At 57.4% G+C, this 15,948-nt stretch overlaps 1 protein-coding gene across 4 annotated transcripts in view; it reads left to right on the plus strand.

The window, feature by feature from the left end:
- Nucleotides 1–15,631, plus strand: part of STK35 (serine/threonine kinase 35) — a 44,143-nt gene extending 28,512 nt beyond the window's left edge. The window contains exons 4-6 of one of the 4 annotated variants that reach the window (XR_006215555.1): nt 11,075–11,184; nt 11,319–11,375; nt 11,582–15,631. The gene's annotated coding sequence lies outside the window, so the exon portion shown is untranslated. Of the gene's footprint in view, nt 1–11,074 lie in introns of all 4 variants that reach the window. The other 3 variants (XR_006215553.1, XR_006215554.1, XM_042980760.1) reach the window with 3 other exon arrangements.
- The last annotated feature ends 317 nt before the right edge of the window (nt 15,632–15,948 follow it).

Below are 15,948 nucleotides of genomic sequence, written 5' to 3' on the forward strand. Positions count from 1 at the left end.
GCAAATGCCACCTCCAGGGCTAGAGGTGTCCCTGCTCTTTTCCACCCACTTCTGAAGACAGGTCACGTTAGCAAGTCTAGCGGCCCGGTGCTCAGTGCTCCTGGGAGCTCAGCAGAGGTAGCACTGGCTTTTGGTTGAGAAAGTGGGTAATGGCAACACGTGGGACCTGTGACTTAAGGTAGCCATTGAAGAAAGGAGGGCCGACGGGTGTTCTCAGCAAGGGACACCGCATGAGAACATTGAGAATCTGTGTCAAGAGCGGGTCTTTGGGTTGGTTCACACAGCGGTGCAGTGGGAGAGCGAAATAGCGTGAAGTTGCCGAGAGCCTTGAATGTCAACCTAAGGAGGGTGACCTTCGCCCTGGAGAAAAGGTGGGGGTGGGTGGCAGTGGTTGTATACAAGGCTGCATTACTCTCAGCAGATGAGCCAGTCCGCACGGGGAGGGAGGAGATGCCACACCCGACCGTGCCAGCCTCCAGAAGGTGCGAGACGACGGCACAGCCCTTTTCTGAGCCCATGAAGGGCAATGAGGCCACACCCGGGAAAGCTATCGGGAGCCTGGTGCTTCCACGCTCGTGCCAGGAAGGCACCTGCTTGGGGATCTGGTATGCTGATAAATCTAGGTTTGAATTGCAGCCCTCCCGCTTCCTAGCTGGGTGACTTTGGTCAAGCCCCCTAACTTCTCTGGGTCCCCGCTGCCCGTCTGCTCAGTGGTACCCGTTGGACACAGCCGTTCACCGTCCGCTGTTGCAAAGACTCCATGCACGAGAAGCAGGAAGGGCCCGACGCAAGTCGTAGCACACGGGGAGAGCTCGGTTAACCGACAGCTCGGTGCATTGGCCTTCGATCTGCCTGTTTGTTTTCGCCAAATCCGTACGGGCTAATCATTCGTTTTCACGTGGCTTTCCGCTAGCGATCCGCAGGGCTCTTCTTTTCGCTGAGAGAGCGCCAGGCCCCTTAGCAAGTGGCCCCAGTGAGTTCCCCTGGGCACACCGGGCTTCGTTCCGCCTGGTGGCTGTAGCCAGAAATCCATATGGTCTCCTTTTGCCCAGACCACTGTGGGCATGACCTCGTCGGAGTCTTGCCTTTTATAACCACCAACTGTCCCATCACCATATGGAAGAACCACCTCTTCCCTTTAGCTGTGCCCGCACCTTAGATGATCTCCTGGCAGGGGGCCAGCGAGGAGAATTCTCCCCGGAGCCCTTTGTCTGTTCATCACAGCAGCCACAGCTGCACCTCAGTCTCTTCGGGGACCGATTGAGGCCCTTGGCAGCGATCATTTCATCCCCACGCTTAATCAGTTGAGGAGGGGAATTAGTTAGGGTGTCCCTGTAGCCGACTGCCAATTACCAGGGCTGTTTCTGCAGACAGAAAGTTCCCCCTTAGTTCATCTGGAGCGCCAGCTGGTACCTGTCTACCAGGTCAGGTGCTCCCCGGCTCCTGAGGTCTCCCGAGGTCTCCCGAGGTGACTTCCCAAGGCCAGGAAGACTGGCTTTAAGTGGGTCTGCATCCTGAGATTGGACCCAGGTGGGGGTGATGCGGGGTACAGTCCTGTGGTTGCTGGTCACCAGAGAACCTTCCAGATGTCCGACTCTTGGATCTTGCCAGTACTTCCTTTTGAGGGGGGCGCCTGGGTGGCTCAGTCGGTTGAGCGTCCGACTTCGGCTCAGGTCATGATCTCGTGGTTTGTGAGTCCGAGCCCCGCGTCGGGTTCTGTGCTGACAGCTAAGAGCCTGGAGCCTTCTTTGGATTCTGTGTCTCCCTCTCTCTGCCCCTCCCCTGCTCATGCTCTGTCTCTCTCTGTCTCAAAAATAAATAAAATATTTTTAAAAAATTAAAATACTTCCTTTTGGGCATCTGGCACGCTTTGGGGCCGCGCACTTGGAGGAATGGGAAGGTTTGAAACACTATTCAGCAAGTCCACAGCGGTGACGACAGGAACACTGCTGTAATCCGTCCCGGGCTCGGAGTCTGCAAGTTTCCGTGGTACCTGCTGGCTGCGTCGTATGCGGAAACGCTCCCTGCCCTGGACGACCTGGCTGACACCCTGGGGATGAGGCTGCCATCTGTTTGCAGCCGCTCGCCATCTTGGCTCCAAGCTCTGCCTGCTCCCCTTTCGCTCAGCAAACCAGGCCCTGCCAGCTGTTGCCGCGACAGTGTGTGTCCTCACTGTGGTAAGTGGGCCACCGATCGAGCTCAGCTGACTCGGCACAGAGCCTGTCTCCTCCCCACGGCCTTTGTCCGCTCTAAGAGTCTCAGGTTTGGGGCTCCTGGGTGGCTCAGTCGGGTAAGCGACTGACTTTTTGGCTCAGGTCATGATCTCACGGTTGGTGGGTTCGAGCCCCGCGTCGGGCTCTGTGCTGACAGCTCGGAGCCTGGAGCCGGCTTCGGATTCTGTGTCTCCTCTCTCTGCCCCTCCCATGCTCGTGCTCTGTCTCTGTCTCTCAATTATAAATAAACATTAAGAAAATTAAAAAAAGAGGAGTCTGTGGTTTGCCTTGAACATCTGCAGGGAGGGGATCTTCCCCAGCCCACCTGGAGGAAGGGCTCTGGCACAGTAAAGCTGGAGCCTGCCCCCCAGCAGCACGCCCTGCAGCCCTGAGCCCCAGCCTGGCTTGTCGTGCTCACCTGTGCGGTGGGGAACCCCAGTAAGCCCTCCAGCATTGCTTTCTGCTTAGAGTTTTTGCTCTGATAGATAGGGAGCCCGCAGAGGTGCCCATGGCTCTCAAGATTCCTTGCATCGCGGGCCCTTCTCCGAATCTGAGTGTTGGAGCTGTCCCTCCAGAAAAAGGCCCAGGACTGACACGCACTGTGATACTTCATGTGGCTTCAGGGCATTTGCAGACCCCGTGCATCCTTGGAGTTCCAAGGACCCCAGATTTAGAACCCCTGCCCTGCTCCCAAGCGCCCTGGTGGCCCAGGAAGAAATGAGGTCCTCGGCAAAGAGCAGGGAAAGCTAGATGACCGGAAACGGGTTCCCAAGGCCAGGCGAGGTCCTGTATCATTTTTTCTGCATTTTACCTTAGTGTCTCTTAGCGGATTGCAGCACAGGAGTAAATTCCTGTAGTTGGGTTTGTGCCCGTTACAGCCTGGGTGACGGTTTGCCTTTCAGAATTCCTGGGGCTGCTTCCTCCGGACACGCATGAGTGGGTAAAGAGGATGCCGAAGACAGGGCAGGTGGCCTCTGAGACAGAGGTGGGCCGCTGGCTGCAGGAGAGCTGGTGTTTGCTTCCTCGGGAGGGGGGGAGGCTGCCCTGCCCCTCTCCGCCCTGCCACCACCTGTTGCAACAACCCGCGTGCTTCGAGTGTAGAGTGTGGGTGTCTGCCCTGCCCGACAGGACCCCGGCCGGCTCACCGCCACCCCCTCCCTGGCCGGCTAAGGCGCGTCGTTGAGCATTGTTGCATTTTCCAGGTGGCCACCCCTGGATTTCAGGCTTCCCTCTCTAGACTGAACAGAAGGGCAGTAAGGGAGGGGGATGGGGGAGAGGGCCGAAATCGGCCGGGGAGCCCCCCGGTCCTGTAACGGGTAGGCGATGTCATGTCGGGGAAACCCTTCATCCCCGTGCGCCTGGTCTCTCCACCCAGCTCGGAAGGTATGTGGGGACGGCATGGTGTGGCCCGCTTGCACAGGCAGCATCCCAGCTCCTGCCTTGCCACCTGCTGGAGCCTGGACAAGTGGCCCGGTTTTCCAAGGTGAGGGCGAGCATCTCTCTTGACCCAGCTTTGTGGGGGACGTTCAGTGGGACCCCAACTACAGGCAGGGATTTCATAACCATATTTTCGCGTTAAGATCTTGTCACGCTGAATGATTCTATGAAGTTTGTAAATTGATTCTCTTACTGCCTCGTGTGAACTCCCGGTTCCTGTCCGTCAGCCAGGATTGGACTCCTTCTGGGCTTGGCAGCCCGAGAGGCTCAGGAGAAGCACAGGATGGTCCTGTCCTTTAAGGCAGCTTGGGGTTAGCGGTGGAAAGAGGGGAGCACAACGGCTTGGCTCGTGGGGGTCTGTGGTCCCTCCGTGTCTGCTCGCCGGAGCGCAGGGACTGGGGCCCCCGGGAGGAAGCATGTGGAAGAGGCCTGGAAGGGTGAGTGTGGTCTCGGGACAGCGAGGGGGCAGGTCGAGGGCCAGGGGAAGACGCAGCCAGACCAGCATTTGCTGAGGCCCCAAGCAGAAAGGAGGCTGTCCCCTCGAGAGAGGGCTGACTTGAAGCCAGGTCGCCTTGCCAGGCATTTTTGCCTCAGCTGGTGGTGCCGTGAGGTTTTGGTTTGGGGTGTGGTCTCACGCGGCCGTCCCCGCACATCCGTGACCTCCCGCACCCCCCACCGTGCCCGTGTACCCATGCCGCCACCAGATGCACACCCTGCGTGGCGGGCACGTCCACGTTGTAAGTTGAGAAAACCGAGGCTCCGGGGCCCCGACTAGTAATGGGAAAAGGTGGGGTGTCCATTTTAGATCTTCTCCCTCAAAGCCCAGACCCTCGACACAGCACCAGCCCTCTGCCACTCTGTAACAGTATGCTCCACGAACGATCTATCTTCTCCCCACGTTCGGCACCTACTTCTAAACTTGGCGCCTCCGTTGGGCCTCCGGGTCGGGGCTCAGAGACCATAACGCATGCCAGGACCCCGCCCGTGTGCTGTGCCATGGGCCGCTCGTGGCAAGGTTTTCCCTAGTGGAACAGCCCCGCTCCGAGCCCCACGGTTGCTAACAAAGCCTTAGATAAATGGTACGTCAGAAAGCTTGGCTCCTGGCCTCGGTCCCTCTGCCAGTGAGGGGACAGGCGGTGTTGCCGTGGCCGCTGAAGTGGGGCGGGCATGTCGATTGCTGAATAGGAGAAAAGCCAGCGGCTCTGGTGTATTAAACAAGTGAGGAATGACTTGGTTTGAAGCTGATCCTACTTGGGAGGGGACTGCCCCTCTGTGACCCTGCTGTCCTCTTTCCTCTGGTGCCTCCGCGGCATATGATAGGCTGAAAACGAATCCCTGAGCCTTGGTTTGCCCATCTGTAAAGTGGAGACGGTTCCTACGTGGCCCCTCGCTGGGGGCAAAGGAAACATTACTGATGAGGCCTTGCATGGTGTGTAGCGTGTCAGAGGCATCATTAACTCCATGGTGACACCACCACCCCGGACTGCGGGGAGAACTTGGGTAAGAGTTGAGTTCTTAACACTGCAATTTGAGTTTGTGCTGTGTTTAGTGTATGGGCCTGCCAACCAGATGGTTTCCTTTTCTGTTGAACAGATGAGAGGAGGGGCGCCTGGGTGGCTCAGTTGGTTAAGTGTCCAATCTCACGGTCTGTGGGTTCGAGCCCCACTTTGGGCTCAGTGCTGACAACTCAGAGCCCGGAGCCTGCTTCGGGTTCTGTGTCTCCCTCTCTCTCTCTGCCCGTCGCCCACTCGCACTCTGTGTGTCTGTCTCTCTCTCTCTCAAAAAATAAAATAAACATTAAAACTCCCATCTTGAGGCCTGAGCAGGTTGAAGGGTGCCAAGGGTACCTTTGCCCGCTGGCACTCCTTGAGGCAGGGGCTCGCTTTCAGAGAAGGTGCTTGGAGAGCCCCCCTCTCCTCCACTACTCCGTCCGCTGCCTTCATGTTACATCTCCATATGGAACTTATGGGGCAGAAAGTTCCTGAATTAAGCCCCATCTCTGGATAAGCTGTACAGTTGGGTCTGAGAACCGCAGTGACCATTAACACAGCTAACAACACGGTGTCCCGCCCGGTGGCGAGTGCTGGGGCGGGCAGTTCCCTTGAATCCTCGCGGCAGACCCTGAAAGGGTAAACCCCATCGGCCAGTAAGGAAAAAGGAGGCTCAGATGATTAAAAATGGCTGGTAAGCGGCAGAGGCAGGATTTGAACCCAGGACCGCCCACCTCAGCCTGTGCTGTTTCCCCGATAGAGCATTTGAGTGAAGACACGGAGTTAAAACGTAGGCGTGGCTCCTGGAGGCTTTTAAATCCTGCGGCTCCCAGACCTGCGCATTTTGAAGGACCCTGTGCAGTTTGAAAGGAGGAGGCGGAGTATAGGAGTTGGGGGATCACCAACCAGTCCCAACTGGTTCCATCAAAACATGACCTTTTGACATCAACAGAGTAGGAAGGCCGCACCTTTGGAGTACGGGACAGGCCCCTCGTCACCCGGGTGTTCCGCGTCTGCGTCCTGGGGGGCGGGAGGGGGGGACGTGGGAGCCCATCCATCCTGCACCGTCATCCTCGCTGCCACCACGCTCCCCTCCCCCCCACTTCCGTTGTCCAAACTGCTGGTGGCATTAACGGGAGCACTTTGCTCCCCGGTCTCCTTGATCAGACCAGACAACCGCTTTGCAGGCAGAGGAACACCGCATCCCGTGATGTGCTCTAGACCCCAGGCCTGTGCGGCGGTACCTGAGCCAGGCCATCCGTGAACCCTTTCCTGGGTGACCGTGTCCGTAGATGAAGGGATCACGTGGGTTTTAAGCTCCACGTAAGCTCCGGTCGCTCCAGGAAGGGATTTCCCGTGACCGTGACATGGTATGAGCAGGAGCTGGCGGGGGGGGGGGAAGGCCGACCTAGGCCCAAACCCTTTCCCCTCCTGCCCCCCTCGCCGTGCAGTCCTTGTTCTCTGAGCTTCCCTGGAACCGGGTGACGATAGGTCCTGCGTCACCGGGTGGTTGGCTGAGGGCTCCGCGAGGGGACACGCCGGGTAGCAGTGTAAGAGAGCTGAACACCGCCTTGATAGGTTGTTCCCTACAAAACCCGTAGCGTGTGCATGTTAGTGCCCCGTGAGTGATTGCTGTTACGATAAGTACAGAGAAATAGGTTGGATGTGCTGAGGGGCCCTCATCCGAGAGCCGAAATAAGAAAGCGCGGGATTTGCCAACACGCCTTCCCGGATCACCGGCCCCTCTCCCCCCGACCCAGGACCATCGCAGACTCGGGCTGTCGGAAGCCACCGGCCAGGCAGCTCTGGGAGCACCAAGTGCGGACCGTCAGAGCGGAAAGACCGGGCAGGGACACTGGGGAAGTTTGGATTCGGTGCCACGTCTGCTGCTCAGCAGCAGTGGCGGGGGGGTGAACTGTGGCCTCTCTCTGGGCCCGTTCCCTTGTTAAAATGGGGCAGTCACCCTCACCGAATGAGATGGCCAGGGAGGCGAACGGCTCAGTGTGCTGCTGACGTTATCTGTAGGTTAATCACACACGACTCTTCGTTGTGCCCCAGCCTCCTCCCAAGAGGGCTCTGTGGTCAGAGGTAAGCTTTCCACTGGGAGGGATGAGACAGCCCCTGGGTGAAGCTGAGAACGGAAGGGGCAGTCAGGGAGCTGGGTCTGACGTCTGCTAGGATGAAGCCCGGGGGCCCATTCATTGTTCCAGCAGGTGCCCGGGAGGGTCCGCTGCTGCTTTAACCCAGAACTGGGTGGTCTGAGCCATTCCCACTTGTGACCGCAGATCCTGTGTTCTGATGTGGCCGCTGCCATTGGCTCCATAAGAGGGTCGGAGGACCTTCTGTCATGGGAGATGGGAGAGAAACCCAAAGCCAAGGTCCTCTTCCTGGAAGACAGCCCTCTTACTTTCATTGTCCCTGCCCCCCCCCCCCCCACCGCTGCCCCGGGGAAGAAGCAGACCCTGACCTCTAGGCCGCCCTGGGACCTCCTACCGGGAGGACCAGACCCAGTGCCAAAGCAGGGGGAGGGGGGAGGAGCCGGTGGGAAATGTCCGCCTGGCTTCCTGGCAGGGGACCCGGTGATCACAGCGGTCATTACACGCTGGTGTCTCGGGAGCGCTTGCGGAGAGCTGTGCTGTTGGTTTGACCTTCCATGGGCACACTCTGGTTCTGCTCGTTCAGTGTGTACAAGGGAGTCCCGGGTTCTGAATCTCTCCGCCTCCTCGACCACTGCTTTGCTGCTGCCATGGGCCACCTCTCTGCTGATGGGCATCCCTTCGAGCAGGTTGTCCTCAGCTTGCATCCTGCCAGGGGAGGGAGGAAGGCAGGGTTGAAACTGGTCGTCACTGGTCCCAAAGAGTATCTTAGGAGATCACACACGAGCCTACAATTTCCCGGGCTTTTCTTGTCCTATTTTACATGGACTTAGGATGTCCTGGATGGTGAGATTCCCCCCAAGCCCTCCCACCCCCTGGCTGCTGGTTGCTCTGCTTCATCTTGAAAGCATGGGGCCGGGAGGCAGTGGGCACGGCTGAATAAAGCCAGAGTTTGAGGTGGCTTCTACATCATCCCAGGGTGTGCTAACGATGATTTTATTTTTCCAAGTCAGAAACTGGGATACCAGACCCGCCAGTGGATTTGTTGCTGTCGATTGAGGGAACCTAACTGCAGGGAAGCAGAGGCAGCAGAGGAAAAGGTTGGGGCTGAGAAGTCCAGTGTTTTCTTCCAGATCAAATACTTTTCCGAAAAGTGCCTTTATAATGCACTCCCCACTTGACTCATCTACAGACCCCGGGAGCCCCCTCCCTCGCCTTGAACTAGAGGAGGAATTGCACGGTCTAACCGCACCTGACAGATGTGGCAATTTCTCGCCATGCACTGTGTGTGGAAGAGCCCAGAAAAGAGCCTGGGTCTGGCGTCTTGGGCTGCTCCTCCCCAACCTTCCTTGGGGGCTGCCCGCTTTTCGTATCTGTTAGAGTGCGCGATTTTTCCCATCACAAAGTAAAGCATGAAAACGCGATGTGTCCTCGCTCCTAAGTGAGGGTAGAAGAAAACACACCCGTTTCAAGTACCACGTTTCGACGTATTTCGTGCCAATTTCCATCCACTTGGAGGTTTTTGGTTGTTGCACAGTGATGGCCTTACCGTCTGCCACGGAACTTCGTAACCTGCTTCTTTCTTAACCCTGGGAAGTATGTTCAAAACGCCACACAGCCTCATTTCCTCTGTAATTATATCACTGAGTAGATGGATCATTGGCTTCAATCTTTTATCTTTGGATTTGTGGGTTGTTGCATCAAAATTTAAATAACACTCCAGTGAACATCTTTATTCGTAAAGCCCTTTTCATGTTTTAAGATGATCCGTTAAACTAGGTCTAAAAGTGGAATTTTGGGGTCTAGAGGTCTTACACCCATCTGAAGCTCTGAGAACACATGGCCAGATGGCTTTCCAGAAGGCGCCCGTGCACTTCTCCAGCAGGGACTCCCCTGCTCCCCTCACCCACAGCTAGGAGCAGTTCTGGTGGTCACAGGACTACAACCTGCTCAGATCTCACACATTAGCGATTTCTGGCCAGCAACGAGGGGAGGACAGGTTCACGGAGTAAGTCAGTTCCCACCATGGGCAAGGTAGTTTACAGTCATTTATTCAAGTCAGACCTTAAAGAAGCACCCCCCCACCCCCATTTCGCCCAGGAGGAAACAGGCTGACAGGAAGCAAATTGTCTAAAACTGCTGGACCCCACGGCCTCTCGTGAGGACTAGCCAGGCATCTCCCTGGGACCTGAGGACGACAGGCCTGTGTGGTTGGGCTGCATGGGCAGCGAGAGATGGTGGGCAGGGTGCTGGGCGGGGAGGGCAGACCTTTCAGGCCGGACAGAGCGTATCCAACAGTGAGGCCCTTGGGGGGGGCGGGGCGGATTTGGAGGGATTTCAAGTGTGCCGTGGAAGACTTGTGTGATTCAGTTGTTCAGGGTGAGAGCAGGCACTCCAAAACCCCGAGATGAGGCCATGTGCCACACAGATGGAGCGTTGCTGCCCTGGGTGCCCGGCCTGCCTAGGACGGGGTTCTGCTTAGCTCAGACAGGGACAGCCGGGCTGGAGCCAGGGGCTGGCCCAAGGCTAATCTCCGTAGGCTCTTGTGTTCTCAGCCTCCAAGAAAACAGGTCCCTGAAAGGCTGGTGGCTGGTTTTGCTCCCGAGACCTGGCACCAAGGCCGTTCCCAAACAGCTAATCATAATAGGGCCAGGCACAGTTTCTTTCTTTCTTTTCTTTTTTAATGTTTATTTATTTTTGAAGGAGAGAGAGATGGTGGGGGGGGGGGGGGGGGGGGGGGAACGCAGAGAGAGAGGGAGAGACAGAACCCGAAGCAGGCTCCGGGCTCTGAGCTATCAGCACAGAGCCCGACGCGGGGCCCAAACCCACAAACCACAAGATCATGACCTGAGCCGAAGTCGGACGCTCAACCGACTGAGCCACCCAGGCGCCCCAGGCACTGTTTCTAATGTCACATGTATTCATTCATTTGGTCCTCATCATAGCCTGCGATTTGGTACAGGCGATGGGACCACAGGGCGGAAGACGTAAATCTACCCCATGGTCAAGTGGCAGGACCTGTTCACCACTGCAGGTTCTGGCTCCAGAACCTCGTTCTTAAACCACGGCCCTGAGTCACCCCTGTTCGTCCGTGGCTGTGGGATGCTGTATCCTCCGGAGACCTGAGAGCTTCGGCTACAGGTTCTCAGACCTCATACAGGACCTCACTTGTCTGTGAGATAAGGTAAGTCAACTCGAGAGCATGGCCACGAGGCACAATCAGGATGAGGAGGACAGTGGGCCAGGGCCTGCAGGGACGGACAGCTGGGGTCCCGTGGCAACTCTTCCTAATAGCATAGGGAAGGAGTTCGTGATCGGATTTGTAGCTGCAGCCCACAAGCCTGGGTTCCCGGCCAGGGCCTGCCCCTTGGTCAGTGCGTGATGTCACTCATGTAATTTAACCTGTGCCTCAGTTTCCCTCTGTGAGAAAGAATGTGTCTCGGGGTGCCAGGGTGGCTCAGCGGGTTGAGCGTCTGACTCGGGCTCAGGTCATGATCTCGCGGTTGACGAGTTCGAGCCCTGCGTGGGGGTTCTGTGCTGACAGCTCAGAGCCTGGAGCCTGCTTCGGATTCTGTGTCTCCCCGTCTCTGCCCCTCCCCCACTCGTTCTCGGTCTCAAAAATAAATAAACATTTTAAAAAAAATTAGAAAGAAAGAAAGAATAATGTGTCCCTACAGCAGGGTGGTTATAGCATAACTAGATTTACTCCCTAGCAGGGGGAGAATGTAGGAACCTCCCCGGCCCCCAGCACATGACAGGTCCTGCCGTCCTGTGGTCGGATGCTGGAGCCTAAATCCCCAGCCTTGTGTCCACTCATCCCCTGCCTTCTGTCCTCCAGGTTGATCCTCGGGACCCACAGTCTCATCACGTCTCACACAGAGGACGGCAGAGCATGCAGGTGACGGCTTGGTCGGTTGGCGATCTCCCAACAGCTGGATCTCCGACAATGTGAAGCTTTTGTTTGGGATTTCCCCCCTCCTTTTAGTTTCGCTTCATTTTTTTTTTTTTAATCTTATTTCATTTTTTGTCCTTTTTTTTTCTTTTTTCTTTTTTTCTTTTTTTTTTTAATTTAAACGATTAAGACTTCAGAAGAGCAAGAAACTAATGCTGTGGAGAAACGACACGGACAAAGCATATGTGTAAATTTCATTTTTAATTTTTATAAGGGGTTAGGGAGCTATTTTGTTTTGTTCCTTTATTTTCCCTCTGTCTTCTTGGTTTTACCCATCCCCCGGTTCTGCTTCCAACACCTCACTTCCCCAGAGCGGGGCGGGGGGTCGGTCCCACCACGGGGGCGTGAAGACAGGAGGCAGCCTGCGGGCTGTCCTTCCGTGTCCCCCACCAGACGCGGGCACTGCCGTGCTGCTCCTCGCTCGCCCTCGGGCCTTAGAAATGATCAGAGGCGAAGAACCACCTGGAAGAGGAAGACAGGGTTTGGGCAGGAGAACTCAAGAAAGTCCAAACTGCGGGTTTGTTCTCTTTCGGCTTCTGGAAACTCTGGGCCACGCCAGGACACGCAGTGGTGGGAGTTCGCGGGCGGTGGGGGCAGGCGGGGGGATGGAGGTGACTCCCCCCCTCTCCTCCCTCCCCCAGCTTCCTAGTGGTTGAGTGTCAGCCCCGCCCAGCTCGACAAGCCTACCTTTCTGTTATCGGGTCTCCCTCCCTGAGGAAGACCCCCCCCACCCCGCCCCAGGAAAAAACTATTGTGCCAAACCTCTACCTGGGACACGGCCGGGTCTTCCACAGGCAGCTGTCACTCCTGTGAGGTCAGCGCCCGTCACCTCCTGCCTCCTGGATCGTCCCCTTCCCACATGTGCCCGCCAAACGTCCCCGTTGTCACAGAGACTGCCTGAGTCCCTGAGATCCCGTTGTGACCATTGCCATAAGAACAGGGTGTCCTGAACTGCCTGCCACTGTCCTCTCCCCGTGAAGGGTGTGCCCCACGTGTGGGCCTGTGGTATCATGGCCGGAGACAGGGTCAGGTGCCGTCTTCCTCACCCCTAGGGACTTACTGTTAGGTCCCCACTCAGCGTAAGCGTGTCTGGTGAGGAAAGAAGGGACCTGCCGAGAGCAGAGAAGGGGACGGGATAGACCCCCTGCAGCTGTCAGGTGCCCGTTTGTGACCTGCCACCTTAAGGCTTCCCCAGTGCCACCCCGCGGACCTCACCACCAGTGTCTGCTCGGGCTGTGGTCTGTCCGGCCGTCCATGCTCTCTGGCGAGTGCTCTCGCAGCTCCCTCCTCTCGGGCTTCTGAACCCTGGCAGGGGCACGGGGACTGGCCTCGTGTGGTCCCTGTCACCCAGAAGCTGCTGGAGCCACTTCAGAGGCTTTTCACCCCCTAACGGCCAAGCAGGAAAGGGTGTTGGGGGAAGGGGAAAGGAATTGTGTCACGTTTGTTTTCTGTTCTCTCTAAACCAGCATAGGATCGATAGGGGAGGTAGTTGGAGGGCATTCGGGTTGGTGTGTGACCAAGGTGGGGGTTCCCCCCCCCCCGACCCCAAAGCAGCCGTCCTTTGGCCCAGGGAGTTTGGGAGAGACCCACACGACACCACCCCCCAGACTGCAACCCCGCAACACATTTCCTACTGCTCCCCACCACCCCCCCAGCAGGTGGTTAGCAGCTGGGAGCAGGGCTGCTGGTGCGAGCCGGGCCCTTCCCTTCCTGGTGAGACCCGTTGTGCCCACCTGCCTCCTGTCTCCTCTCGGGCGCCTCGGGGTTGGGCAGCGCAGTGTCCCTAATTACAGCACACTCCCCTTCTCTGCCCGTCGCCTGGCCCCCACTTCCCCTCGGGGAGCTGCTGTCTCTGTATGTGAACGGATGGGAAAAACAGTCCCTGAACTCGACCCCAGCCCTCCCTGCCTGCGGCCCCTGCCCTCAAGTCCCTGGTGAAGGCTCAGGCCTAACAAGGTATTTACCTTTTGCTCGACTTTTCCCCCTCTCTCCCCAGGTCCCTTCCCTCCATCTGGGCGAGGTCTTGGAACTGCCGCGGTCCCCCTTTGTTACTTCTCTTGGCATCAGAGTAGCCCCTATAGGTCCCAGGGTGTCTGTGCCCTTGGACGAGGCAGGTGGCCTGGTAGGGATAGCCGCCTTCTGCGTGCCCTTCCCTCGCAGAACTCAGCTGATCCTTGCTTGGTGGCGGGGCCTCCTTACCTGGCTCAGGATGGCCTGCTCCTTAGCCCCAAGTGCCTGCCTCTCCACCCCAAAGAGAGCGCCGGCTCTGCCCGCGGCCAGTGGACCAGCTTAGGGTTGGACCCGAGGAGCCCCATCCTCTTCCTCAGCCACCTTCCCCCCTCCCCCACCTGTCAGCTTCCTGCCTTTTCATCCTCTCCACCTGCGCAGCAGCTCAGGGGCACCTCATTCTCCATGCCACCGCCTTCGGAAGGCCCGTCCAAGTTCTAGGAGTTTCCAGACCTTAAAATAGCAGTCATTCTCTTCTTGGATCTGTGAAAAGGTTAGCCCGGAGGACGGAGCTTCTGGGCCTGAGCCCTGTGGGTGTTGGGCTCAGTTCCCCCCTCGGCTCGAGGACTCAGCAAGACAGATCATAGTGCCTTATCCCACTGCCCTCCCTTGACCAGACCTGCTGGCTCCGCCTGAAGCCCGCGGCATCCCTCTCCCTGTCCGTGTCCGTGTCGTGCCCGTCTGTCACACTCTCATTCCTGCCCACAGAGAGCCACGAAGGAAGGGTCCCCCTGCCCCCTCGCCCCATCCCACCCCGAGGGTTGCGGCCAGGCATAGGGTGTTCGGCATAGGGTGTCCTTTAGCTGAGGACAAAAGAACCACCGACTGGACTCTGGCTCTCACCCCCCCAGCAGGTCCCCTCCCTCTTACTTCTAGCCAGGAGGATGCTGCCATCTGTTTGCTCAAGACCGGCTCCGCCTGACCCGTTTCTGGGCACCGGGGACTGAGGACCGGGCCTTAGCCTCTTCTCTTCCCAGAGGCATCAGGACAGGAGGGTGGGAATTCTTTCCTCCCACCTGGACGTGGCTTGCCCCCGACGGCTGCCCTCCCGAGGAAGTGTGTTCAATGTTTACTTGAGAAATACCCTGTTTACAGCTGGAGGAGAAACGTGCCCAACGCTGGCGGAGATCTGCCTCCCGACGGGGCCTGGCCTCCTTTACGGCACTGCCAGGGGTGGTCCCAGAGCAAATGAGGGCAGAGACGGCCGGGCGCGCACCCTGACCCCGCGGTGCTAAGACTACCCACTCACCACCTTCCTCGCAGCCTTCTTGCCCCCTGGACATTCCCCGCCTCGACCATTCCCTTCCTCCAAGGTTCTTTGCTCCTTGACATATCAGCTGGCTCCTAGAAAACCAGTGTTAGGTTATTTTTTGCTTGAGTCTGTCTAAGAAAGGGTAGAGCTGGCGTGGTAGTAACGTTCTTTCTATGCTGTCGCAGTTCACCTTTTTAGAAGATGGATCTTAATAGGACGGATGTCTGGGTTTCAGCCTCAGAGTCTCTTGTGGAAACTTGGGACCGCAGGAGTTGGGCCTCTACCCTGTAAGGAGGGGACCCCCCAACTCTCTGCCCTCAGCTTGCCCCTTGCTGCCTGGGCTTCCGGCCCTGCCCCCGAAGTGCGCCTCTCACCTTCGATCCTGCTCGCGCCCCCCACCCCTTCCCCCCGAAACACATCCGGGGGCTCCTGGGCGATCGCTTTCCCCCAACCCCTCTCCCCTTCTTTGGCCTGTCCGGTGGCCCCCAGACAGACACAGCACTGCTGGAGTCACCTAGAAACCGGCAGCCTGACCACAGCCAAGCTTGGGGCTGAGGCCAGGCCTTTGGGATGCTGGGCCGGTCTCTGCTCCTGCCCGCCGGGCTTGGTGGGCAGGGACTCGACTCCTGTCTAGAGCGATGCCCTCAGAAGGGAAAGCAGGAGGTGAGACATGAGGGTTGCCTCCACGGCCACCCGTGGAGAAGTGAATCCAGCTGCCGTCGGTTGCCCCGGGGGGGAGGGGGTCCCCACTTTCCACGAGAGGCCACAAGAGGAAAGGAATGTTCAGGAACATTGTAAAGAAATCCTTCGTGCCCCAGGGACCTCTTTCAGCAGAGCAGGGGAGCATTTGTGGGCGATTTCACATTCATTTGGGGGTGCGGGAGGCACGAAGTAGCCCAGGCACAAAGTTAGCTTCGAATACTAGTTGATAAATCTATTTTTCTTTATTTTCTTGTTTTGCACAGAAGCTGGTAATCTAGGACCTACGTGTGAACAACTTTATATGACTATTTTTTGTACTTGGTTTACTCGGGTTGGTATGATACATTATATTTAAGTTCCTTGAACACTGTGGATTCCCCCTAATGTGTATGAATGACTGAGGCTTTGTAAATTAAGGGACGTTTGTGTGAATAAAGTTATTTGATGGGGTCAAAGAAGCCATACGTGATTTGGAAACGAGTGCTTTGTGGTTTCGTTGCCACCTGTTTGGGGGAGGGAGAGACCAGCCCGTGCGGTGGCTCCCCGGGCCCGGGGTCGGGGAGGGTGTGGGGGGCGGGGCACAGCACCAGACAAGAAAGAAGACCCCGCCACAGGGGTTCCAGGGGATTCCAGGGCCTCGGCCAGTGTTACCAGGCATTCAAACGCCCTTCCAGCCCCCAACACTGCTTCTACAAAGTTCTGTCCTCGGGATTTCCTTTTTTTTTAATGTTTTTTTTTTTTTTTTTTTTTTTGAGAGAGTGGGAGAGAGACTGAGCGTGAGCAGGGGAGGGGCAGAGAG

The sequence above is a fragment of the Panthera tigris genome, chromosome A3, assembly GCF_018350195.1.
Source record: "Panthera tigris isolate Pti1 chromosome A3, P.tigris_Pti1_mat1.1, whole genome shotgun sequence".
Taxonomy (NCBI): domain Eukaryota; kingdom Metazoa; phylum Chordata; class Mammalia; order Carnivora; family Felidae; genus Panthera; species Panthera tigris.